This window comes from Oxyura jamaicensis, chromosome 17 (genome assembly GCF_011077185.1).
Source record: "Oxyura jamaicensis isolate SHBP4307 breed ruddy duck chromosome 17, BPBGC_Ojam_1.0, whole genome shotgun sequence".
Lineage (NCBI taxonomy): Eukaryota > Metazoa > Chordata > Aves > Anseriformes > Anatidae > Oxyura > Oxyura jamaicensis.
Genome location: NC_048909.1, coordinates 2,801,026 through 2,826,202, shown reverse-complemented (window position 1 = coordinate 2,826,202; position 25,177 = coordinate 2,801,026).

The window sequence follows — 25,177 nt, the reverse complement described above, 5'->3', positions numbered from 1 at the left end:
TCTTTCTTTCTTTCTTTCTTTCTTTCTTTCTTTCTTTCTTTCTTTCTGTCTCTCTGTCTTTCTGTCTTTCTGTCTTTCTTTCTGTCTTTCTTTCTCTTTCTTTCTGTCTTTCTTTCTTTCTTTTTCTTTCTTTCTTTCTCTTTCCTTTTTCTTTCTTTCTTTCTTTCTTTCTTTCTTTCTTTCTTTCTTTCTTTCTTTCTTTCTTTCTTTCTTTCTTTCTCTCTCTCTCTCTCTCTCTCTTTCTCTCTTTTTCTTTCTTTTTCTTTCTTTTCTTTCTTCCCTCCCTCCCTTTCGTTCTTTCTTCCTTTCCCCCTCTCTCTTTCTTTCTTTCTATTTCCTTCAATCTTTCTTTCCTTTTTTTTTTTTCCCAGAAAGAATAGGATCCATAGGAGGATAAGAAAATTTGTATCTCAGTTCTGTATTAGTAGTTGCCTACCAAAGAGTCAAAACACACAGGTGAAGTTAAAGGCAATCAGCCTTTAAAAGAAGGCCAGTTCTCACAAAAGAAGATTAAATTGATTTTCTTCCCCTCTTTTTTTTTTTTTCTTTTCCACAAAGCTTGCAGGGCTCAGCCCCACAAGGTAAAACAGTGTCCCAGAAAATGAAAGCCATGAGTTTTCAACAAACCACTTTTTCTCTTTTTCTGGAAAGTACCAGTTTCACCAAAACAGTTATCAGCAGAAGTTGCTAAGACTAGGCTGGAATTTCTGGTCAAAACCACAGAAAGACCAAGACAAGAGCACAAAATATCCAGGTGGCCTGGCTGTCCCCAGAAGCAGCAAGGTGGCAAAGCCTCATGCCAGGTCCCCTCTGCTGGAGGCCAGCCCCAGGAATCAGCCCCAGCCCCAGTGCTGTGCTCCCCATTATGACCAACGAAGCATCCCTGCTGCTCAAACTTCTGGTGCTTGCTACAAGAAATTCAGCACAGCTAAATAATGTGATTTTGGGGTGTCCCTGTCCTCGGCAGCAGAGGAGATGCTGCCCTCCCAGTTGGGGATTACTGCTGCGACAAAAGCACTGCAGGGGCCCGGTGGAAGAGTTGATGGTGTAGATAGTCCTGATTTCACCCAAGGGAACCTGAATGGCTTATCCGTGTATCAGAGGTCTAGAAAATAGATTTTTGTTCTTTGGTTTGCAGTACTTGCAAAACTGAGGAACGATCTTGGAGCCAAAATCAACAGTTAGACTTATGTTGTTGGGCTCACCTGGAAATTGCTATGCAACTCCTTGGCGAGGGCAGTTCCCATCCCCTCTGGATTTTGCAAATCATTCCCTTGGAAGAGTGCATGGAACAGCATCAGTCACTGAGCAGCACTGAGACTACTCACCCTCACCCACATTCCTATGTATGTTCCAGCTATGTCTCACTCTCCTTCTGGCATCAGGCTCTGATTCCTCTCTTAAAAGCAAAGACATTTATGGAAAAACCTGTGCCAGGACATATTTTCTTTTTTATTTTGTTTTCCCACAGAGGAAGGTGGAAAGTGCTAGCTATTGACCAGTGCTTCCTCTTTCCTTTTCCTCGAGTGCATCTCTCTCTTGTGCCTGTTTGCTCATGCCAGCTATGGTCTCTGCCACCTTCCTCTCCAGCACTATCGGGCAGTGTCATGCAACTGAGAGGTGCCACGTCTGGAAGACAGAGGCAGACAGAAACTCATTAGCAGAAGGGCGCTGGGACACCAATGTCTGCTTCCTCTTCTTAGAAAATAAAATAACGTAGCAGGAGTAGGAGAGAGAAGAAAATAGTTTAGTGAGTTGAACGCAATGTTCTTTTGACTTGCCAGAGCTCAGGATGGATTTTGGCTGGGGTTTTCCAAGGAGTTGAAAAATAGTTGGAGTAGAACATACAGCTTGCTTAGAAACTCTCTGACATTTGACTACCAGCTGTTTTCAATCTCATTTTTCTGTGCATTCCCAGCTCTGTCACTGTCTCAGTATGGCTGTGCCCATGCTGACCTCAGGGCAGAGTTTCTTTGCATGGCGTTGGTCGCAGTGCTGGATGCTGCCAGTACAGCACCCGTGGGGGTCAGGGTATATCAAGTCCCACCCCTGCCACATGGAGCAAGGCTGGTGCCATCCTGGGAAGGGTGCTGGGACCAGTGATGTTGCTATGGGGCCGGCAGTGAGGCTGGCCAAGTGCATCTGTTGGCAGATGTGTTCATGGCCTGTATTAAGGCTTACTTTTCCTTCACATCCCTTGCCAAGTCTCACGCTGTGCCTGTTTCTGGTTTGTGCTTTGACAGTGCTTTGACAGCATGGGACAGAAAAAGGACAGCAAGGCTGGAGTCAGGATCCTGCTGAAAACCACATTTCAGCATGCAAATGCATCATCTGCAAGCTCTGGCAAGTCAAGGGCAACCGTTTGAGGCTGTCTCCATTTTCACAGGCACAGTGCATCTTTGCCCTCACTTTCCTCCAAAAGCACTTGCACAAAATGAGCAACCATTTTTGAAAACATTGGCTCATATCCCATCTCAGTCTTATGCTTTCTGATCCACGATAAAATGTGCCTAACATTACATTAGCTCTGCATCATGAGACGGGCGGTCCAAAATTACAGTGGTGTCCCCAGCAGATAAACTTATGATGATGACAAATGTATCCGTAGAAGACACAGGTTTAAAAGGTCAATTTTCCCTATGGGGTGTGCATGAACCACCCCCCGGCATACAGTCCCTGTGACAGAAGTGGTGCAGGCAGATCCCACAGTACCATTGGTCAGGATCCAACTATTCTATATGAAAATACAAAATAACCAGAGCAGCTTGACAGCCTACACTGGATAACTGGGAGACATTTCAACCATTCATCACACATAGGACTTCAACCTCAAGTAAAGAGATGTCTTCCAAGGAACAAATCACAAGGAAAAATTCTGTGAAGTTTAATTCTGCTAATGTTTACTATTGCTATTAAGCTGAATTTTAAATTGCAGTGCATTCCTCTGTTCAAGTGTTGCTATTTAAGCATAATTTCTGTTTGCAATATAACAATTTACTCAAAATAATTTAATCTTGACATGGTATATCAGAAATTAGGACTTGTTATAATGAGTTGGAAGGAATGGGCAAAAAAAATATAATATGCTGAAAAATAATTATCTGTATAGTACAATGGAAGGTCTTTCTCTTCTAATTAGTTTTTAGATAATATTAAGAAAAAATACTTAAAGGTCCTAGGCAAACATAAGCACTGGAAAGACTCCCACCAGCTTAACCTGGAGCTGCTGAATGCCCTAAATCTTGCAAACAACATTTATGCAGTTATTCATGTTTCACTCCAAGAATGACTCTCATTACCTTCCCTCTCTTTTCCCTTTTTATGACTGAAAAGGAAAAGCGCTCCTGCCTTCACAGCCAGCAGCTGTCAAGCACAGCATGCAGCCCAAGAACCGTTTTGGTTTTCTCACTTTCCCCCAGCAAGTCCCCATCGTCCCGGGTCAGCGCCCCTGCAGCAGAGCTGTCTACGTGCAGTGCGAAGCCACCGCAACCCGAGCTGCAATCAGATCTGGAACAGCAAATCCCGTAGTTGACTCTTGGCTGCGACATGAGCTCAGCACCTCATTTGTTTATGGCAAGTCGTTAATGAAGTCACACAGCCTGATTTTCATTGCAGTCAGGCCTGGACATCCCACAGCCATGGTGAGGAGGGGAAAATCCCTAGGGCTGTTCCTTTCCCCGATGAGCCAGATACTAGCACCCAGAGAATTTCTTTGGGAATGCCGGTATTTTTCCTGTCACTCCTGTGGCTTTCTTCGGCAGGAAAGGAAGGGCTTTTGGCAGCCTGACCCCCTTGTATGTCAGCAGATAAAAATGGAGCCACAAGATAAAATAGCAAATATGTATTACTAATGCAAGGCTCTAAAAAAGACTCAGTAATTTTCCAAATAAACAATTTTTTTTTTTTTTAAATAATACTCAAAGCAAACCAACAGAAAAACGGGCTCTGATTCATGCAGCAAATCATTTGGGTAAGGAACAGGAGGAAATCACAGAAGGCAGACCACTGGGAGGTGATTTTATATACTCAGGTATGGAGGCAGCCTGGTCCCAATTCAACAGCCAGCCTTTGGTGGCAACTTGCACACCATGCAGGGGAGGATCCAAGAGGTCAGTTCAAAACCTCTGATCACCTCCGTGATGAAAAGAGGGGTATGCCCAAGTCCTGCACAAGTGGAAGATGTGATTCAAATGCAAGCGGTGAAAAGTCCCCCAGTCTCTGAGACAGTGACACTTGATGCTCCCAGGTGCCACCGCTTAAAGCAAAAAGTGATGGGAGAATGAGAGTATCTTATGAGACATGAGCCAGCAATTGCTGTTCAGTCTGCTAAGAGGATTATTATATGCCTTGTCTCTTTTCAGGCCTCTGTGACACAGGAGGCAACGATACCATCCTTACCACTTTTTTCCATAACTGAGCAAGAAGCTCCATTACAAAGGAAGGGGCATGAGGAACACCAGGAGGAAGATCACAAGCCTAGAAACCAAAGCAATTTGCCTTGCATTTCCACGCTCCCCTTATGTGCCTGGCTTCTTGCTCAGAAGCGAACAAAACAACCTACGTAATTTCCTAATAGCACAGTGACATCCTTGCGGTGCAGATCTTGTGCGTTCCTATTTCACATGTGTTTAGACATGCCTTTGAGATAGAGCACCTACCTCCTGCTGCCTTCCACCACAACCCTGATGCCCTGAAAGAGCTTCCCCCTTTTCAAAGGGCTTGAAATATTAATTAAAAGAGTCGTCACATTAATCAAAGATCCAGACAAGTAGCCAACAACCCACCTGACATTGCTTTACATTAATACTTTCATCATGATCAGCACAAGACCTCAAGGTCCTATTGTACTTCCCATCATAGTTTCTCTCATTTCCACCTAAAGGTGCACAGTAAGGAGCCCTACACATGCTTCCCACTGCTCTTGGCTTCATTCTGCAACACACAGTGGTTGGGTTCTTTGGCACATTTGACTGGGCACCACCAGACATTGCAAAATAAACAGCACCTAGCCAGGGATCTGAGTGACTCCAGGACTTGGGCCAATCCCAGCAAACAATTAGCTTGTTTCATCAGGGAGGGACAGCTCTGCTTCTGGGATACACACTTTAAGAAAAGCAAAACTGAACATCATTTAAAGAAACTACGTGGGACAGCCCTTGAGTCCAGATCCATCCTAAGTAGTGAGACATAACTCAACATGCCCTCACAGTTGACCCACCAAAAGGAGAGGGTGCAGGGGGTGGCAGTAAAGGTGTATTTCAGTTCTGGAGACATGGCTTTGCTCCCTAGTTCCCCCACTGAGCTGTCAGAAATGGACAGCCTTTTCCACACTTGCTTTCCCACTGAGGGGACCTTGATCTGTGGACACATCTGGAAATGCCATGGGAAGGGCAGAGCTTCCCCTGTCCCAGCGACACCCACTGTCCTCCTGCAGCTCCACAGTGCTGCTGGTGACAACCCATTCCCACATCTCCCCTGGGATCCTTCCAGGTCCTCGCTCTTGTGCATCTGAGCTGCTGCCAACCACATCTGGTGCATGGGCTCTTATGGAAGGGAAGTCCAATTGGTGTCACACTGCCTGCACTGCCTCCCTGGAGCTGCACCACCCTGGGGAAACAAATGATGCACTTGCCCCAAAGAGACCAAAAGGAGGCTGAGGTCCCCGCTGTGCTCTCAGCAGCTGTGCTCAGCACACCCTGCCAAAGGCACAGAAACTTCGCTTGGTCCCTGGATGTCCCCTACGTGCATCACTGTGTCTCTGCAGGGCTGCCAGCAAGCCATGCAGGCAGGGCCCCACTAAACTGTGGTGACTCAAGGCAGCTGCTGTTAGTCTTTCTTCTGCTTTCTCCACCTCTGCTCATGGTCATCATTTCGGAAGGAAGAAAATGAAACAGCGATGTATACGATGTTGCTTTTTGCTGCCTACCTACGCTGCTGACCGCTATTGCTGCATTCTTATCCTTGCGCTCTCTTAATGGCATGTGGCCAACTCTTCTCTTACACTGAGCAGTTATCACTGCAGTTGTGTCTTAAGGGCACACAGAAATCTCCCCAGAAATTCTCAGATAAAGCAAGTTACCTCATATATAAACTTGTATGCAGCGATAACCAAACCTGTCCCAAAGCAATAGTCAGAACTGTGTGCTGAAAAAACATTGTTTTGCTGGTCATATCTTACAGATATGCTAAGCAAAGCTGGATCTAGCTCAGGAAATAGCAGGAATTTAGCTACAGAACTAAAGCTTGGTTTTCACTTTTTACAATATCTGAGACATAAGCACCTTGATACATTCCTCTCTTTAACTGATGAGTTAAAGGATCATATTTATACTGCCTGGAAAGGATCTTTGGGGGTCTCTGGTCCAACCTCCTGCCCAAAGCAAGCTTACTGCCAGCACTAGCTCAGATTGGCCATGGCTTTCTCTAGCCAAGCCTTGACAGCTTCCTGGGGAAGGAATTCAGGCACCTCTCTGATGGCCTGCTCCTCTGTTCTATTACTGCCTGAGTGAAAAAGGTCCTCTTACTGTCCATCATCAGGTTCCCAATATGCCTTTCATGGCTGTGAATAGCTCTTTGATATATTACCTGTCCATTACCAAGGCTCTTCATCTCCCCTTTGGCAGACCAGCCCTGCTCCCTCAACACCTCCTTGTAGGTTGTGGAGCCCAGGAACCCGAGCATCCCTGTAGTCCCCATGATGCTCTCTCTGGTTCTCTGCATCCCTCCTGAGCCAAAACTGGACACTGTTTTCCAGATCTGTCCTTACCCTCACCAAACAGAGCGGTGGGTCTAACAACGCTTCTCGGTGTGCTGGCCGCACTCCTCCAGACTTTTATCATGATATAAAGAAACTATCTTTCTTTGCCACCCACACCTACAATCCTACACCTCAATTTGGTGTAGCGAGGCCTGATTCAAAACTTCATCAAAAGCAGTGGAACACCCTCCACTTATCTCACTGGATCAGACACTCGTATTTTATTGGCTTTACCACAAATCGGATGATGCCGCCAGATGCCCACAGAGCACAGATTTGAATTTCCCTTCCTAGGATACTCGGGCTTTCCCCTCCCTCGTCCAAATAAGCAGCATCACCCAGCTGGGATTGCAGAGAACATTACGTCTCGCCGTGTCCCACTCAAGCCCAGGTACTTGGAAAGTATTTTTAAAATCCCTTTTTTTTTCCCTTGGCAGTTTCGAAGCTCCCTGTGGCTGCAACACCCACATCATTCCTTGGCACCTCATTCGCCAGGGCAATGCTGAGCAGGTTCTCTGCATGGAAGCAGCCTTCTCAGCAGCCTCCGGATGCGGTGGTGGGGAGGAAACACATCTCGGAGTGGGTGTTGAGGAGAGCAATGGGACTTTCATCCCATGTGGTCACAGGCACAGGTTTCCAGATTTTTTTATTTTTATTTTTTCCTAGATGCATCTTTACAGAAACTATATACAGTGATGGAAGTGGGAAAGAACTGGACAGGTGAACAATAATGCAACAAAATAATGCTTTGCCATATTTCTGGAACTTCCCTCTCCTCCCCAACAGAAAGAATGTTTTTTGTTTGTGGTTTTTCTGCCACAGTTCAAGACCTTTATGAAATAAAGAGAGCTGTCCCTCCCTTCCTGGGCTCCACTCAACCAACAGGACTAGAAATTGAAATGTAGTCTTCCAAAAAAAAAAAAAAAAAAAAAAAAGAAAGGAAAAAGAAATGTTGCATTTTTTCTTAAACATCTTCTGACTTAATCAGTTCTATAGGGGCCAGGTAGAGTCCTAGAGCTCTGGGCTCATCAGCATTTTTCCCCAGAGCATCCATCTCAGGAAACATGCAGTGAGTGGCTGTCTCGAGGTATCCTCCCACTAAAGGTCAAAAATAACTGTTCAAAATCACTGCAGGGACGTTTCTGAGGCACTGAAGCTTCTGATTCAGCTCAGACAGACACCACCCCTTGGTTGGCGCTGAATGGGGAGGGTGAATTATTGACACCTTGTGGCACCTGTAACAGAGCCTGGTGAAGGGCACTCTGATGCTGACCCAAAGCACTGTACAGATGTCCCACTGGTGGCCTCAGTGCTGGGCTGACCAGACAGGGCTTGCTTTAATGAAAGACCACAACCAAGAGGTCTCGGTGCTCCTGGGGTGCCTCGAGAGCAGCACAGGATGCCAGTTGTGAAAGCAGGGAGGCAACTGCAAGCAGAAAAAAATACAGTTTTTCTCTTACATTTCTTAGGAGAAGTCCTATTGAGGACCACTGTGGAAAGACCAACACCCACTGGCACAAGCAGATGCACTGAGACGGCAAGTTGTGCAGCTCTTGACGTGGGATCAGGAGGTTGTCCCCAGCCTTGCTTCCTATGAGTACATAGCAGATCTGTTTGAAATGGTGTGAGGGGAAGCATCAAAAGTCGAAGCCATCCAGCTCTGTGAAAAAAAATAAAAAAATAAAAAATAATAAAAAAATAAAAAACATTTGGGGAATCAATCCTGGTCCCAGACCCAAGCCTTTGAATTTCTGCATTTAGTCATTTGTAGTCTAGGCTTTGCTGGCAGAGATGTTGGATGGCCAGGTGAGAGGTGGTAAACGACCAGAAGCCAGCCTTGTCATGGGGTCTGCTCTCTTTTGTAGCCTCAGAGAATATTTGGAAGAGGTCAGACTGACAAATGTAAGCTAGAATCCATAGGAAAAAATATCACAGGAAAGTAGACAGAACTGTACACCAAGGTTCGTCTTGAAATGTCTGTTGATTGCACCACAGTCATACCAAATTTAACATGAAATAGCTTAAAATTCTGCTTCTATTTTTAGCACATTCTTTTTTCTAAGCTCAAAACCAAAGCTACTGCACAGGAAAATAATGCAACAGCTGTTTTTGGCCAGTGACCTCAAAACATGGTAAACAACTGGAAATGTGCTTGTGCAGTGCAGCTTGTATTACCATAAATACTCGTTTTCTCATGGTCACTGTCGCATACTATGACAGTCATAGGTTTTGTTTTGTTACTGCAAGAATACTTGGAATTTCCTTTCTGTGGGCAATGCTCAGACTTTTAAGTTTGCTTTCCTCCAGCAGAGAATGAAAAAATGTAAACTTTTCCCTGAACAGAATTTCTTAATTTGTCTAAGGTTACATTTTCTAAGAGTTGAGATGCTTCTTTGCAATTTTGACCAAGCCAAGGAAGAAAAAAAGAAAAAAAAAAAAAAAAAAAAAAAAAAAAGATTAAATTAGTATGAAATTAAGTCCAAGTTAAGTCAAAACAGGAGAACCAAACATCATTGTAGTTAAACCAATGAATGACTATTCTTGACAGAAATAGTGCCATTACTCCAAGAGTTTTCAGTTCATTCAAGCAAAATTTTCTTCCAGAGGAAAAAAATTTTTATCAGAATTATTCTGGTCAGATCTGACATGGCACAAATTGAAGGGCCAAGGGATGGATGTGCCCTGGGGCTGATGGCTTGGATCTCATACTCTGAACCCTGTAACACCAGGCTACCTCTGGTGCTGATTTTCTCTACCACACCATGATTTTGACTCAGGTGCCAGATGAGCTCATCATTGCAGCACATGGCAAATGCAGCAAGTGGCCTGCCTGCGGCTGGCAGACCTCTGTATTAACTCCAGTTAAGGGGTTTCCCATCAGACCAAGAATAGAGTCCCATGAGCTAACTGGTCTTAAATTACAAATTTCCCTTAGAGTTGCCAGCCCAAGTGTCATTTCAGTTGCTTCCACCTCTGTGTCCTGGACAGTCCTTCCTCCTTTTCATACAGATGCATTTTGTTACTTTTGTGTTAAACTGCACCAACTGTGGTGCAACCCATTGGTGCTGCATGCATTGCATGCACAGCATGAAACAACCCCTGTTCAAACTGTCTTGCAATGGAGCTGAGAGGCAATGTATGATTTTTTATTATTATTTTTTATTTTTTGAATTTGAGCATTGAGGCAGAGGCCATTGTGTGGCAGTCAGTTTTTTAAAAGCACTTCAACACCTATTTCATTGTCAGAGATCAAGCATGATTTCCAGAAGCAACTAAATATATTACGTGAGAACCATCCCAGATGAGTGTTACTGCATTGGCACCAAGGATCAGCATCACATTACCACACCTGGTTTCCCAAATGAATAAAAGAACAGTACAGAAAAGTTAGCCCTCCAAAACAGTTGTGTAAGTTCCCTTCTCCACGGTCAGCTTGGTAGATGGCATGCGCTTTGTGTTGTATGATCTGGGAAGACATAGAAAGTAATTTCCACACTACAGCTGCACCCCTAAACAGGTTAATCTCAACAACACTGGTACTGCAGGTGAAAACGTTATTAGCAATTAAAAAATGCCTGTTGCTGAAGACGACTCTTTATGTAATAGCAATAATTTATTATGGAAATCCCCAGGAGCTTTACAATTAAGAAGCCCAGTGTCATAGCCTGTATTTTCCAGGTGTAAATTCAAAGCTCAGACAAACAAAGCAGCTAGCCAGTGCAGAATGAATGTTTTTAAACTGCAGGTGAGTTCTTTGTCCTTTTCCTCCTCTTGAAGGTATTTTATGCAATACCTGTAGCCTTCAAAGAAGTTTGTAGTCATCTTTTAGCCACATACTTCATCTGTGTTTATGCCTCGTGCTGTTTACATTCTCCATACCTCTAGTAGTCCTTGCTCAGTTTTCCTAGAACATCTTAATTGAACATGCTGCTACATAGATGCTAGAGGAAAGTTCAAGATAGCACCTTATTGTGTTCTTTCAGGTATTATTTTCCATGGGAGCCCATCAGAAAACCACTTTGGGACCGAATGCTCAGCAGCTTTGAAACACATAGAGTTGACTAACCTTCTCTGAAAGCCAGTTCCAAAAGATGATGGTCTGACAAAGGACCATATCCCGCCACAGAGGTGATTTGTGCACCTTAGGTGCACAAGACAGTGTTGGGTTGGCAATGGAGCTACTCTTGTCCCTTGCTGCAGAGCTGTCCCCTGGCACCTCAGCACAAGGTGGCTCATGGCACATCCTTATGTGCTGTAGGTGCCAGGGATTGTGCAAAAAGTGGCAGTGATTTCCAAGGCCAAGATGACTTCCCTGCCACCAGAACAGTCATGAGAATGAGAGCTATTAACCCTATTTATATTATCTGGCTGCTGCGAGTAGTCAAGCACGGTCAAACCCATGAATGAGGAAAGAACCCAACTACTGGATACCTGCAAGAAGCCCTCTTTGCAATGTGGTGTTAAACACAATTTGAGAAAAAAAAAAAAAAAATAGAGAGGAAAATGAATGAAAGAACAAGACAGCCCTAGGTGAAATAAAAGCATTTCTTGACTTACTAGCTGTTTTGTCTACCAAATGTCTGTAACTTCCATTAAATACAATAGTTAGTCACTCCTGGGATTAATACCTTTTGACCCAAATGCCCTTTCATGACTTGTTCTAAGAACCAGTCCTAGACAATTCCTCAAGGGAGATTTTTCCTTGATTTCCCAAGGCTTTAGGTAGCTCCTACAAAATCCAAAGGGCTCAGTGATGAAATATCACACTGGGAGTTTGGGACTAAGATCCAAATGATAGAGGAAGAACATTCATAGGTATAAAAAATTGTTATTGGAATGACCCAGAGGGTAAGGGAGGGGGGTGGAACAAGGAAGGGAGCAATTTGGGAAGACGAGAAAAACATTGTGACTCAAGAAAATGGTGGCCAGGTCCACTGAAAAACAAAATAGAGGAATATGCTAGCCTGGGCAGCTCAGTGGGAACTGCTTCGTGATCTGGTCCCATTTCTTTCCTCCCATGCATCTGGGAAGGCAGCTCTACTAAAGGCTCAGTGGAGCAGGAAAAAGGAAGTGCACTGGATATTTCATCCAGCATCTACTCAAAATGAATGCATGTTGACTATTTCTGTCAAGAATGTTTTGCTGAAAAGCTGTAGAAGTCACTACAAAGACCCTCCTCTGGATTTCTACAGCTTCATTGCCTTAAGGTCATTGCCTTTTCTCAGCGTACAACATGATTTGGGATGTTTTTCCCAACTTGCTGTACTTCACAAATTTAGATTACAGGAAATGTTTCTGGGAATTATGTGGCAGCCTACACAGCATTTGTACAAATGCTTTATTAGCATCATAGATATCTGTCATTAGCTTTATTAGCCATTATAGATATCTGCTACAGCTTTCCAAAATAATTCACCAGGCAGCAACAAAATAAGAGATTTTTTTTTTCAATAATAACTGCAAATAAATGGAAATTAGTCCTTCAGCTACAGCTGATGCCTGTGTATAGCATAAGGGAGTGCCTGTGTATAGCATAAGGGAGGGAGAGGGTGTGATTTGTGCCAGTTCTCTTATTCCAAGTTGTTTAATAAGTCCTAAACTTCAAATTACCTCTAAGTACTGATCCCCTAAACTTGATTTGCTCAAATTCTCCAGATATTTCTGAAAGTCCGGGTTCGCATTTTTCAGCTTGGCAGTAGAGAGACATAAGGACAGAAAAAAAAGGAGACTAAGGAGATGAGGCTAAAATCCTTCACCCTACATCTTGTTTAATTTACCATGGCAGCTCCACAGCCCGTTCACAGTCCATCTGCACTTCTCCACGACCTGTCCTGCACCTGGCCCTTTCCCACTCCCAAAGCTGGGCCCACTACACAGCTGACAAGGAAATAAATGTCCTTGGGAAGGCACTTCTATGCCTGGAGAGCAGGATGTTCTTGGGTCCAGGGTGCCTTCTGGACGGACACATCACTTTTGGCTGATATAGCCAGAACACTTTAATCTGCCTGTGTGTATGTTACATGACATTTATATGAAGCAAGGTGAAATTGGATGAGGAACATAGAATACTTCTGACATGCTTCTTCCCTTGCACTGCAGGATATCATTTTGTCTAACAGAATTTTTACTTCCTGCAGCGTTCTCACCCTCTCTGCAGTCTCACCACACTTCTATTTTTAGATTACCATGGCCAGAACTTTGCAGATCGAAGAAAAACCAGAAGTGATTTGCCTTTAACAGCTGAATGGGGGCTGGTGTCAGGGAGCATCCTTTCTTTCTGAGAGGCCTGCATGCTACCAATGTCATAGCTTAGGCATATCAAGACATTTTTTCTCCACTTATAAGACTAAAAAATCAGAAAGTGTTCAGATCACCAATGGCCGTGTGTTAATTTGTTTGGTTCAAATCCCAACAAACTGGGTAATTAAGCTTTCTAAAAGCTGATCATTTGGGAAGCATTATGGTATGACATCCATATGTAAATAACAATGACTTTAGACCAAAGTATAAAGACAAGCTGATGTTTAACCTGGGAAATGAGGTGAACTTAAAGATATGAATTATGTAACTTGGTACATTTTTGTGATAACGCACAGAGTATGTTATTTATTTGAGCAGCTGTTTCTCAGAATTTTTCCCATGTAATACTTTTAATATCCACTACTGTCCTTTTGTTTTGCTGTGCCAGGGAGGTCACAAGTGTGACAAAATAACAAGCTGTTAGCATATTTTGCCTTTTCAGATAATTCCTTGATCCTAGCTTTTAAAAATTGAACTTTTACTGCTCAGTATCTGCACAGGTTAACCAATAACTTCCGATAGCAATTTCAGCTGAGAGTTCAGCTCTGCAAAAGTAATGCGCTTTAATTAAACCCTATCAGCCTCATCAGATAGTCAAAAAGTCAGAGTTTTGGTTGTGGTATAGTCACATCCTGTGTCAAGAGATAGTGATCCTTCCAAGAGCCCATGCTATACCCCAGCAAGCCTATTATTTCAACCACTGGAAATCTCAACTCCAAAGCTCCATGCAGATAATTTCTGCTCTTTCCCAGAGGTTACTGACTCACTGGGTTGGCCCACACAACAGGACTGGGAGATGAGGGCTGTTGCACCACTCGTCCAGGCTCATGGACATACTGGAGCACATGATGGCTTTCTCCCTATTTGCATGCCCACACTCGCACATCTCTGAGCACCCAGAGGATGGTGTGGTCCCAGCTCTTGCTCTGGCCTGCAGGAGGGGCATGGACTGAGAGCACACCCACAAACTGGGACTGGGCAAGTAGCAGAGGGCTCTGCATCCCATAGGTGAGATTCTGCCAAGAGATCCCAGGAAAACAGGTAAGGGATACCAACCTGCCACAAGTTTCAGGAATTGACTCATTAACTTCCTCGGCACTTGAGAAAGGCTCAATTAAGAAGAAGCAAACTTCTGACCTCAGAAAGCAGCCAGAAACATTAGCCTCAGAGACTCCTACCAGGAGCCTTCATCTGAACTTGCTGTTCCAACAAGTCTCCCTCCTCACCCACTCAAGAGGTAATTTAACCTAGGAAGCTGACAGAGCAATAATACCTTGCAGTGAATTGCCTAATAACCACACCCCAGCGGCTTTTGCTTGTGCTGAGATGAATCTTCCCTCCTCTCATGCTCTTCTACTGTCCCAACCAGGCAGGCTTCAGAGGTGCAGCTTCATCCTAATTACACCACTACTTTTACCAAAACTGGCTCAGTATAGGAGCACACTTTATCTGGTTGCATTCAAGCCTTCTCTAACCTGATTTCCTGGATATGGCAGATTCATTTTCCCACCTAGGGTCCACTCAACCAAGATCCTAGTGGCTAAGCAACTACCAAGCTCCACCATGAGATTCAGCCATCAAGCCTTCCATAGATCAAGTCTTCCCTGACTGCTCTCTGTGCTCCTTCTGCCACATCTATCCGCAAAGCCAGGTATGTTCATGGTTCAAGACCGTTGACCTTAAGCACTTCCCTAATCTGCTCTGCTCATGACACAACTTCACTTCCTACTCCAGATCCTACCAACACCAGTCTCATACACCCCCTCTACAGTGACCTGGGCAGCTCCCTTTATTGGTCCCGTCGTGCTGTAACTCAATTTGTCGGTCTGTAGTTGGCTTTGGTGCAGGTAGTTATTATCTCCCTGATCAGCATTTGGGCAGTGAGCCCTCTGCACACACTATGAGGTTGCAGCAGGATGTGGTCTCAGCTTACTAGTGAGCCAGCGTAAGCTGCAGGCGTACTTTTGCCACTGGATATACTCCCACAATAAATCGTAAGAGGGCACCAGTTCCCAATTCCTTGACCAATTTCAATGAAATTAGAAATGTGAAATCAAAATCTCAAGTCAAATTATGAATCTCAAAGCAAAAAACTCAAAGCACTTGCATTGGAAGAAATGCATGCAATCACATAGCTCTCCTGACAGGAGACTTTCCTCCACACAAAAGTCAGCTCAGAAAATAGGAAATTCCCTGGCTTCATTCCAGTTCAAATGGTGCATCTCAGGAATGCACCACTTTGTCTTTGGGGAAGCCACAGTTTGTTTCACTCTTTTGAACATTAGTCCAAGTTTAGCAGGTCTAACCTGTCAAAGGAAAGCAGATCTCTGTAATGGTTCGTGTGATATCTGCATTATTGGGTGCTGAGAGGTCCAGTGAGTTAATATTGACAGAACACTTCACAGTCAGAGAAGCCATGTAAACACTCAAGGTAAATGATGCATAGAGCTAATCTGATTGTTTTGTTAATTCTATAAAACCCACATAATTTTGCTCTTCTATCCAGATTTTCCGGATGCTTATTTCAGCTCTGAAGCATGACTCTGTTCATCACTAAATATAGCAAAGCTTCAGTGAACGAGGCTTGAGTCAGGCCGTCTTCATTCACATTTGTGTCACTTCTGCATTTGAAGGCATGACAGCATATTTTTTACAACACAAAAATAGTATCTCCTCTCTCTTTGTAATTCCCTTTCTGCTGTCCCACTCATCATCGTATAAGGTGATTGATTTCCTGGCTCATCATACACAGCATTTGTCCACCAACAGCAGCAGCTCCTGAGTGCTGAAGTCCACAGTGTCTCTTGCTTTGATTTTCTAATTTTTGATTTTTGATATTTATTTTTTTCTTGCATTTCAGACTGAAACAGCCATGTGAATCACAAAGAACTTTATTGTATATTAATTCAACAATGCATTGCCATTTCCAGGGACAAAAATCAAGGTCAACCCTTTATGGATAGATGGAAAACAATGTTAATGCTAGCTGACAACTTGTCTCATATCACCAGGCCATACAGGTGTATGATATATGTATATACATATGGAAAATATATACAATTATTGATAGTTTCGTAACAGAAAAACAACAACCTCAACGCATCCAACGCATCTACATACATATCCAAAGGCTGACACTGAGAGCTCACTGTCCTCCCCTCACCGATACCTGAGCATCTCCTGTGCCTCTAGCAACACAGTATTTATTCATTCCTCTTGAACAAAAAGCTTTGAAACAGAAGAATATTCACCATGCTTTCTTGTACCTCTAACAGTCTGCTGTCTCTCATCTCTACAAAGCAATATTTGGGCTGCAGTACCACAAAATACTTGCTTTCATTAACCAATAAGCGTATTTTTTACTGGAGGAGAATCAATAAGCAGCAATTACCTCGTTGCAAGGTAAACTGTATGAGCTCAAGCCTGACCAATATTAGTGCCTGCATCTATTTTCTGTCATAACAAAAATCTACAATTGCTTGTCTCTACTTCTAATTCAACAAAAAGACACTTGTGGCGAGTTCATAATCTCTGTGTCATTAGAAGTAAATCCCTTCTCTTTTAATGAGACTGTGCAGTCTCACATGGGACCTCAAAGAGAGAGGAGATGAAATGTTAAAATCAGACTGAAAAAAAAAATGTTGCATACAGTCTCCCTGCCCTTTTCAACCTACTTCAGGTCTGAAACGTGTATTTCCTTCACAGGTTCAGAAATGTAAAACTGGTCTCAGGGAACTTTCCCATCCTATTTCCACCCTGGAAACCTGAAATTTCTCACAATACGTCATGGTTTGAAGATCAGCTCCTGAGGAACAGACATGTGAACCAAGCTGACTCTCTAGCCTTTATTAAAGTGCACTTATTTCTTAATCTCAAGCACCTGCATTTCCTTTGAGGCAGGGGAAGAGTTTTGTGTGGGCAAGAGGTTCTTTAGAATTGCAGCCAACAGAAAGGGTGTGTCGGCGGGAGGAGAGAAGCGATACAAGCAAGGATTCTCCCACGCCAAGCCCACAAGACGACTGCCAGCAATCCCTTTGGGGATACTCTTCCGCAACCCACCTGGGGAAACCGTAGAGGTATTACTCAAATGACCAAGTTTCTGGAAGAGACAAACAAGTGGGCTGAAAGGCTCAGCTCAGGAAATGTCTAATTTTACTAATACAAAAGAAGGAAGCAGCCTGAGCGTAGGCCTCTTTTGATGTGGGTGCCCGTCATCTGCTGGTCATGAAGATGTACCCATACCACTTTGCAGCTATAGCCTCGAGACCTGGTCCAGTGACTCCAGCTATTTCCTTCCCTTGAAGCAGTGATAAGTCACCAGTATCAGGAAGTCATCATGGAGATGTTTCCAGATGTGTCCCAGTGCTGCCTGCAGTTGGAGATCCTCCACCAGGGCATCTCTGCAGGTACATGGCAAATATCTCTGTCCCTGATGCAGATGTAGATGTATAGGGCAAGCATATAAAATGCCTAATCAAAACATTCCCCCAGCTTCCAGCAACTGGAGGCCCATAGTCTTCTTGAGACAGACACAGATTCTGAATATTTGCCACCCACAGAGAACTTCCCTTCTATACGCATATCTAATAAGACCTTGAACCCAAGTCAACTTTCGGCACCCACGTTATCCTACAAAATGGAGGTCTACAGCTTAAATATGGAGGGGGATAAAATACTATTATTATTATTATTCTATATATATATATATATATATTGACATCTCTCCTGATGGATTTTCATTAAGTTCTGGCAAACCCATCCCATCTTTAATTTAAATGGTTCAGGTTGTGGAGGACATAAAGACCTGGCAGTGAAGGCTAATAAAGTATGTGTGCAAGTTCGTGAGATGTTCACAGACCCCAGTGTGAACCAAGCTGTAGAAGTCCCAGCCAGCAATATCTAAATGTTCTAAATATCTAAAATTCTAGTCTGCTGAAGTTTGAGCATCCTGCCCAAAACCAGAGAGGCAATGACCTCACTGACGTTTCTTCTCATGCACTTATTTCATCCTCTCCACCCAAACAAGTGTTTTCTCTGTATCGTGATGCTCATTATAACTTCTACATGGTGACAGGCCACAGGCCGACGCATCACAAAACTCAGTGATGGCTGAGCTGGGCCCAAGGCAAGTCCTACCTCCAAGTTGTGTGCTGAGGAGTCAAAGTTCCAGCGCATGCCTAACATGTGGTTATGAGGTAAGCGTCTCTTCTGCTCACACATATACCAGGACCGTTGGGGAAGAAGAACTCCAAAATAAGCATGAGTGAAGGTTTCTGGCCCTATGTTTGTTTATTTACCTGCTAGGGTAGTGAAGGGAAACGGGTCATAAAGTCTCCACCAAAGCAAGCTTTAAAGCTAATAGAGAAACGCATGAAGGGCAAAATATTTGATAAAAAAGTGTGGCAGGAGATACGTAAATAGGAATGAAAATACCTCACAGCTAATTTCAACAGAAAAACATATCAGCACCAGGAAATTGTCAGCACATACAAAAACATTAACTACTCTCAGATGGAAAAGTTAAAGTTTGCTGTGCTACTGGCATGCACAGAAAGACATAGAAATGCTGAAGTTAATCCACGCTGACTTCTGTTTCCTGCCTCTGCTGTTGGCCCAAGCCTGATGCCTGACATGAGGTTTTACAATTATACTGGCTTATGCAAAGTGATACAACAACAATCTGATACAAGCAGAGCAATCTTCCTTTTGATCCCAAGTAATATTCTGTTTCCCAAAGCACAGTGAGTCTGCATTCAATCATCTCGGTACTCAGTCAGCGAGGGGGCTCTATCTTTTACCAAGCTATTCCCTCAGTGGCTCTACAGACACCTGGGGTGGTTTTACCATGCTAGGCAGCTGAACACCACAACCGCTCTCTCACTCCCCCTCCTCAGATGAGGAGGGGAAGAAGTAAAGGAGGGGGAAAGGGAATAACTAAACAAAACAAGTAAAGGCTGTGTGGAAGTGCAGAGGAAATAAATTACTCTCTACTTCCCACAAATGAGCGATGCTTGACCACGTCCTTGAAGCAGGGCCTCAACGCACGTAGCCGGTGTTCAGGAGGAGGACAGACGTTTTCGCAACGAGAGCCCACCCCTCCTCTCTTCTTCCTTTTTCCACCTTTTATTGCTGAGTGTGACATCATATGGTATGGAATATCCCTTTGGTTGGTTTAGGTCAGCTGCCCTGGTGATGTTTCTTTCTCACTTTTTGCCCACCCCCTAGGAGGGTCAGAGAGAGTCCTGATGCTGTGCCAGCACTGCTCAGCAGCAGACACAACACCGGTGTGATACCACTGCTGTTCTAGCTACAAGTGCAGAGCACAGCACTGTATGGGCTGCTGCAGGGAAAGGTAACTTCCCAGCCAGACCCAGTACAACATCTCTCTTCACTGCACCTCTGAGCCAAGTCAGAACCTTTTTCTTTGTAAATTGGCTTTTCAGCACTGGAGAAAATCTGAAGCTAAACCAGAAATACAGTGAAAAAAGTTTGGATCCGACACAAACCTCATGCCATAAATTTTCTCAGAGCATATCTGGAAGACATCTCCCGAAATTCCTGACTCGTTGTGCAGAACAACTCTTTCTCACTGTACTTTATCTGAAAAAACCTGCTTTTTGCTTCCTAAATTTTCTTGCCTGTGAATGCATCCCTGCCAGCTTGGGCGATGCCCCTGCAGCTCGGAGGAGCAGGAGCAAGGGCAGCGGTGGCAGTGGCACCCTGGCTCTGCTCAGCTCTGGCTCCGTGTGCCTGGCTGGCACGCAGCCTTGCTGCTTGGCACAACAGTAGCATCCCACATTTCAGGCATGCCTGGGACTAATTTGGCAGATGTCATCTATGGAAACAGCAGACCTTTTCTGAGGAGACATGGGGCATCCCTACAGGGAAAGGCAAACATGAAAACACTCATGGGTTGAAATAAAGCCAGTTGATAAGTAAAGCCAAAGCTGTGCATACAAGCAAAGCAAAATAAGGACTACTTCCCAATGGTGGGCAAGCGTTCAGGCATTTCCAGGAAAACAGGGCTCCATCACATCTAACATCACATCATCACATTTGGGAAAATAAGCATAACTCTTCCTTTCCCCATGCTGCACATGACGTCAGTTGGGGTCAGCTGTCCTGGCTGGGTCCCCTCTCAGCCCCTTGTGTGCCTGGTGGTGGGCAGGGCAGGGTAAGAAACTGAACACACCTTGACTATGTAAGTGCTGCCCAGCAACAGCTAAAACATCCGTGTCTTATCAACACTGTTTTAATCACAAATCCAAAACATAGCATCATACCAGATACTATGTAGGAAATTAACCCTATGCCAGCCTAAACCAGTACCTGCACATGTCATATGCTGGTGTACTGGGTCTGGCACGGTAAAACCACCACAGCTGGTAACAGCCTAAAACTTGAATCCCTGTCTCAAAAGTGAAATGGGCATCACTCACAAACATGCCTTGGCAGACTGAGACACAAAGAACATACGGGACGCTGGGAACACAGGGCGATACACGCTGAGACCTTGAGTTGAGAGTATGCTGCCACTGCCTTGCATGCAGAAAGCTGGAGTATGGAGCAAGTGAGCTGCAGGATACTCTGATCCCATTGCTCACACTTGACACTTTCCAGACTGCATTGTTCCCAGAGAAGGCAACAGGAAAAGGAAAGTTCAACTGTGACGGGCCATGACATATAAAATTAAGGTAATGATAAGGTCATTCTTCCGCCAATATATGCCGTATAATCTGTTCTACAAAATTACCAGGAACTGCACTGTGTAATCAGATTTTCTTCACTTGTTTGCATTTACCACACAAATATGCATCAATGATGCTGATTTGTGTATCCTCAGCAACCTCTCGATGTTAAGACAACAATAGGTAGCTGTGGTGTGCTTCTGTAGGACTAAAAGGCACGTTAGTCCTGGGAGTCAAGAGCCCTGATTCACCGGTTCATTTGCTAAGGACTGTTAGCAGCAAGGAGGAAAACAAAACATAATGAAAAGAACACTTCACAGAGCCAGCTCACTTGTAGTTACCAAAACAGGTGGGAAAACATCCAGCTAACCTGTTACTTACAATACAAATGCATTCTTGCAAAACCTGAGCAAGACGACACTCCAGCAACAGACAGGGATGAGCAATGCCTCAGCCCAGGAGAAACACCCTGTCTGTCTGATCTGATCACTTTATTTCCTTCGGGTACTGCCTGTTCCCAGTCAACCTCTTGACAATGAGCAGGGTTCAGACTTTGCTATCATGCACAGGTACATTGTGTGAACCTCAGACAGACAACAGCACGGAAGCTCATTCTTGACTGATGCACACAGGTTTCATGAACTGACTTCAACTTATCTCTACTGATGTAGTCAGAAGTAGAGCACTTTCCCCTGAGCACCTTTTTTAAAACCTTGCTTGAAGTTTGGCTAAGAATACTTTTCTCAGTTCTGTGACTGTTTGTGCATGGACTACTGCAGAACTAAATGACAAATGATCATTTTGGTTCACAGAACAACATTTTCCACTGGTACTAATCATGACCTTTCCTCCTTATCTCTGACTATTTTCTGATCCTGGGAAATCTGTTAGGAGGAAAAGTGTAAGGAAAAGCTGAGTTACTTATGGATGGAAAGGAACAAAGACAGTGAAAGGATCTCAGATCACCACAAAAGAATTTCTGAGTGAGTAAACCACCTTGTGTTGCTGAAGTGCCAGAGCTCCGAAGAAAGTGCTGGAAGCAAAATACCTTGGACAAGTGAAAAAAGCTGAATCAGAGGAGAACTAGGGGTCCCTGCACTTGAGGTCTCTTGGCTTCAAGAGACTGGGAAGACATCAAGTCGCTCATCCCTTTTTGAGTTGGCTCTTCCCTGTGTCATGTCATCCTTATTCCTCGGTCATCTAAAAGCTGTGCATGTCATTCCCTCTTGGGCACCAGTTTTGGGCAAACCAAGTACTTTCCCTGGTGGGGTAATGCGAGATGATTTCTTCAAGGGTCTACACCCCCACAGGAACCATATCAGCTTTTTGTCAATTCATTGCCTCAAAATTATTCTAGGAGACTTGTGCTCTTGCCCTCCCCTTATGCCATCCCACTTTACCCCACTGCCCTCAGTACAAGAAGTCTGGTAGGGGGCAGACCACCCTGTGTGTTATTTGCCTTTCTCTTCTTGCAGTAAAGGTACAGGGGTGAAGAAAGGCTGCTTGGGCACCAGAGATCTGGTGATCTGGCACCCAAAGATCTGGTTTGCTCATGTCCCATCTACTGTCTTGCTGCTGGGAACATCTCCTGGCAGCAGTAGCAGTAGGGGGTGAGGCAGTTCAGCGCAGTCACAAGAGCAGTGCCCAGAGCAGCTGCTTTAAATTCAGGATATTTCAGGTTGTCTACATCATGCTGACAGGGACCAGTTTGCCACAGCACACACAGGAATAGACCAGGATTTGCTCTGAAGGGCTCTTGCGGAGGCCCTGGCATGGCTGGGAAGGCAGCTCCCGTCCCGCAGCCCCTGCCAAGACCAGTGCCAGGGACACGGGAGTGGCGTCCCCTTGGGCCATGACATTCCCTCTCCTGCAGTTGCTGGCACCGCAGGAGTGTTTGTAAAGGCTGATCGTCTCCTCAGCATGCGTGGGAGGGAAGCACGGCAGCAGGGAGATGAGAGGTCATGGCCAGGACATGGCGCTGCAGGTAGGGAACCATCCCGTGCCCTCCCACTCCTTCCCGTCTCACGTCATCCCCTGGCAAGGGGCAGCTCGAGGAGCATGTCCCCATCTCCTCTCTGGAGACAAACCCAGTCTAACTGGAAACATTTCCACACAGCCACCAGCCGTGGCCTACCTCCGCTCATCGGTGGCTGGGAGCGGGGTTGTGTAACAGCAAAGATGGGCGTGAAAAGCCCCTCGTGACACACACCCGCACCTGCCCGTGCCCACAGCAAACCCTCCCACAGTCCTGGTGCACAAGACAGGGTGCACGTCCTCTTCCTAGGTGCTGCTGGACATGCCAGGATGAGCATCCGTCCCTCCTCGCAAGACACCAAGCCGGACGGAGATGGTGAGGCTGAGGGGGGCAGATACCACACGCTGGTCCTCTCCTCCCAGAGGAAGGATGCTGTGTCTTTCTAAAGGGAATCACACAGGCTTAAATCTCACAGACGAAACATTAACCATGTTGAACACAGAGAAAAAAGAGCACTTTGCGAACTCTCAGAACATGTGTGGCATAGTCTTTGAATGCTCGATTAATATTTCTCCAAACTTGCTGCAAGTTTAAAAACTAAAACCGCAGCCACTACCTGATGTAGACAAGGAATGAAGATGCTGTGTGCTGAGTATCTTCCAAACTGCGAGCAAAAAGTACCTGCAGTACCACCTGTGTGTGTACTACTTTATCTCACAACATATATGATTCAGCGTATTTGTCCTAATGCATATCATGCACAAGCTTGCAGAAAGAACAAAAAGCACTGCGGAAAGAAGAGACAAGGCAGCAGCATGCATGCGGCAAGCCCTGATGACAAGCTGTTTCTTCCTCCTCTTGAGGATGCCCCACTCCCTTGGTACTTTTCCTTCTCAAAAACATCTCTAAGTCCTACCTATCTAACTCTACAGTAAAATATCTCCCCCCACCTCCCCTCCCCCCCCAACTTGGATCACTAAACCATGGAAGTGAGCTGGCTGGTAATCACTGCAGACTTTCTCTAATTAGTACAAACTTGTCAGGGACTGCAGGCGGGGACATGCCTGACATGAGCAGGGGAAATTCCCCAAAACTGGGCTGAGCTGGGGGCAGAGGGGGAGCAGCATGAGGCATTCGGAGAGCACCAGGACAGACAGACATAGACCGACAGCCGAGCAGGACCACCCCTGCTTGCAGTATGCCTGCGCAAGCCCAGCACTGCGGGAGGGAGCGATGGGAACTTCGTGAGCACCCCGGGTCACTGGTCCTGCCCAGGCAGCAGGGGGATGGCAACGAAAACTGGTGTTCCCATGCCTAACAGCACAGCTGGGCTGCAGGTGGTCTGAGGATGTGCCTTTGGTTTAGGCTGCTCCTGCTGAGCTTCCCTCTGGCAAATAAAAGGCACGCAGTGTGCTAGGTGCACTAGAGCTCTCTCAAGAAAAAAAAATAATAATATTTTCTCCTTCCTTTCTAATGATTTTTGTGAGCACAGAGCCTGGTTAACGTGCCAGGGGCAGGATGTGAACTTGCCCCTATCTCATCCCAAGGGCTCTGGCAGCTCATCCCCTTCCAGCCCGGGGTCCACAGGTTGCACACCACTCCATGGACTCTCAGGCCAATAGAAACTGCTGCGAGCTGCCTTAGCTCAGAACTGGCTCTATTCAAATTCCTTGGAAAATATTTTTTTTAAAAAATCAACTCCAGTGAGTCTGCTGGCTTGGAGGTGGGGATAGCAGTGGCTACCGGCTTTTATGTCACATAACATGAAGGTACATTAAGTAGTTGGCGTTAGTCACAATGAAGAGAAAAAGAACTCTCATGCTTATCTTCACAATACAAGTATTCATTTTGTAATACTGTGCCCTAGAACTAACATCTGGGATTCTAGCAAACAGAAAGTCACATCTCCCCACAGCACTTCCACAGAAATATGAGTTTTCTTTCTGCTACTACTCTTAGGAGCACATTCCTGCCCGTTTTTTTTATTTAAAAAAAAAAAAAAAAAAAAAAAAAAAAAAAAATGGAGCCACATGTGCCCTCAAATCAGTTCCAGATGCTGGAAAAAAAAACAAAAAACAACAAAAAAAAAAAAACAGAGGATAGTACTTGTCCTTGTGATTTTACAGCCTAAATGAACACAAACAATGAAGAAGGAAGAATACCTAGAGAAGGAAACAAAGTCAGAGACCTGCCAAGGTCACAAATGGTTTATATGGCTTAGCATAGATTAGAGCACACATCCTTTGGTGTTTTAGCAGCTTTCATCCCACCTCCCTACACCAAACCATGTTTCAATAATTCCTGCTTTACCTTCCCACTTTCCCTGACCTGTAATGCTGTGCCCCAGTAAGGATCCCAGCCTCGGTGCTGGCAGCCCCAGCCATCCCCACAAAGAGACACCTTCTGCCCACAGCACAGCTTTTGGCTTCCTGGCACATACCTGGCTGCAGAGGACTA